At 37.4% G+C, this 2,952-nt stretch overlaps 1 long non-coding RNA gene across 1 annotated transcript; it reads left to right on the top strand.

Annotated features, from left to right (window-relative positions):
* The first annotated feature begins 218 nt into the window (after positions 1-218).
* LOC113164482 lies at positions 219-794 on the top strand. Its single transcript, XR_003299000.1, has 2 exons — positions 219-463; positions 762-794. It is a non-coding gene; the product is annotated as an uncharacterized LOC113164482 (long non-coding RNA).
* Positions 795-2,952: the final 2,158 nt, after the last annotated feature.

Genomic DNA, 2,952 nt, shown 5'->3' with positions numbered 1-2,952 from the left:
TACATAAAGACCCCTACTGGACATAGACCACAGCCGGGATTGGAACCCTGGTACCATGGTTTGTACTGATCCAATGAAGTCTGAGGCATTTAAAAGTATTCACAGTTCAAACTTAGCTCAGCACATACACGTTAGTGGGGTTATCAATATCATGTTGCAGCGTGAAGGTCGTCTTCACTTCAGACTCTTAAATTCTTAAAATACCTTTGATTAAACTTTTTTTTTGAAAACTGGAGTCTGGACTGAAGTCGATCCAAACTCCTGAGCAGCAGCAGGTAGAGGCACTGGATGGGAACTGGATCTACCTGTTGTGAAATTTCACCAGTCCATAAAAGTTGGAAGTTTGGTCAAAGCTTCAAAAAATCGGAGCTCAGTTCTGTTCAAGCGTCTGACATAGAAGCAGCCGTCTGCTGGAGTCTAACGAGACTGGTCCATGCTGCGCAACGCTGACTTTGGAAAAACGGTAAGTTTGTTTAATTATTGTTAAGTCTAAATGTAGGGTTTAATTAATGTATTAAATAATAAATATATAATGATGTCATTAGTTAGTGGGATACGAACCTGAGCTCGCCGCTTAAAAAGTCTGATGCTTAACCGCTACGCCAAACGTCCACTGACCATTTGAGTTAGGAGCCAGTTAATCAATAATTTATATTGTCTGATGAAAACATTTAAAAAGTTTTATCCTTAATTTGAGTACAAATTCTAGCTAACAATGTTCTACAATTTTGTGACGATGCACACATTCTTTTATTTTTTAGCAATCAGCGGCGCTGTGCTTGACTTCAGATAAAGAAAAAAAAAACCTAAGAGTCTACAACGCTGGGTGTAAAAAACTAGCATACGCTGTAAGTCCTCTCAGTCTATTTTAAGAAATCACAAACTAAAAAATCTTGGTCATAAAACTGATGCATTGTATATGATTTTAGGGACGGATCCCCATGTATTATGTTCGGCGCTTTATTTTGAAGAAAAGAAGCCTTTATTTTCTTCAGTCCAGCCTCCTTCCTCCCCCGGTGGATGACGCTCGAAGGATGAGTCCGGTGCCTGCAAACAGGATCATGTGATGTAAGCCTGCGTCTTCCCTCACATTTCCATAATGAAAAAAAAAGTGAGAGTGTCATCAGATCCTAAACTCTAGACTGTTCATCTACTCTAGGTTCTCCTGGTGTGTAGCTCGGGGTACACACAGCTGAGGAAACTGTCACGAGTGTGTCGTGACTGTATAATTCATCAATGTTTATGGTACAATATTGATTTAATGTATAGAATGAAGGCCCTATGTTTGGTTGTGGGCAAAGAATTCTGTTGTTAGCTGTTTCATGTGTTTTATGTTACCGTTGCTTATGTAGATTGAATAGTCAAGAGAATGGAGCTTAATAATCTGAGAGAATATTTGGCTCGAGTTATCAGCGCTCTATCGCAGCCAACGCCGCCTCAGCATACTGACGAGCAACCTAACAACCTGATCCTCCACACTAGCAACGATGATGATGATGATGATGTGTCCCCTCATAATCTCAGTCAAATAGACGCTCTATTAGAACAACTCGCTGTCCGTAGCTCTCAATCAGAGTTAGCTTCTGAGCAAAACGCTTATCAAGCCTTGTTTGATGAGATAAACAGTCTTGCTTTGGACAATAGTGTTGAATCTCAACCTTTAACCCCAGCTCTGCAGCATAGCCAACCCAATCCTTGTCCGTTTGATCATGATGATATATTAAATCAGATTCTAAACATAAGTCATCAGCCTGAAAACTCGGCGTCTCAGAAGCATGTATTGTTCAATATTATCTGTTTTATGCCTTGGTTGGTTCAGAGTTCTTAGTGTTAGCCATGGCTGCTAACTAACTATGACAGATATGTGTCTATATGTAAACCTCAGCAGTACCCAACTATCATGACAACTGTCATTGTTTTCTGACTGTAGCTCGGCCTCTGACTGCATGTCAGCAAGTGGGACTATCAACATTGAGCGGTTATCAAAAACTCTGGAGCTTCACTCTGAAAGTTATTTTTTGTAATAACTCTAAACTTTTCTGTGTAGCTTCAAGAGCAATAACTGTTTTAGGTGTGTTCATTTTGTTAAATGTTGTTGTTCTTCCTGTAATCTTCATCATTTTTTTCTCACACCAGGATTCTCATAATGTGTTATGTGTTTTGTTTTTTTTTGTTTTTATTTTGCATATGAGGTTATTACATTTCGATTGGCATATGGATTTCCAAAAAATTGTATGTTTAATAATGAGTTTACGGCTGGTTTTGTATAATCCTCTTTTTTTCCAATGATATATGGACTGGACTGGAACATCTCAAAAGGTTTTTCTGTCAGGACAAAGTGACCTAATGTTGTTAGTCCTAATATTTGTAATTACCCACTACGTACATATGTTGTCCACTTAGTAGGTTGTCTAGCAAGGCTTACCTTTTAGCTCTCATAAAATTAGATTGTCGCTAATGACTGATCACATTGTCTTCTTTTTTTTGTTTTGTTCTGTGAATCGCAGGTTTCCTTATTATTATTTCCTTTTAGCACCATAGTAATGAGATTAAATTTGGTCAGCCAGTTAACATGAAAAACGCTCCATGAGTTTCTGTATGATTCTGGTCATATGTTGGGGCTCATTGTCAATCTCTGCAATTAATCCTCAAAAACTAAAAACCTAAGGCACAGAAATATTATGGATTTTTCTAAACATACATTTCTAGATCATTGTTTCTGCATGCATTGAGAAAGTTAAAAATAACTACAATTAACACATGACATCACATACATACAGGTTTTAGTTTTACTTTTGAACAAGAAGAAGAATTTCTTTTAAATTTGTACTGCATATACGGAACCTAAATAGTAAACTGTAATTTGTTTTCATATCCTGCCCAATTACTTTGTGATTCTTGACAATTTTCTTTTCTTTTTTTCTTTTTGGGTGAAAATGATAAATCAACCGT

This window comes from Anabas testudineus, chromosome 2 (genome assembly GCF_900324465.2).
Source record: "Anabas testudineus chromosome 2, fAnaTes1.2, whole genome shotgun sequence".
In the NCBI taxonomy this organism is placed as follows: domain Eukaryota; kingdom Metazoa; phylum Chordata; class Actinopteri; order Anabantiformes; family Anabantidae; genus Anabas; species Anabas testudineus.
The sequence above is the reverse complement of the archived record's forward strand: the minus strand, read 5'-3'. Positions and strand labels throughout refer to the sequence as shown.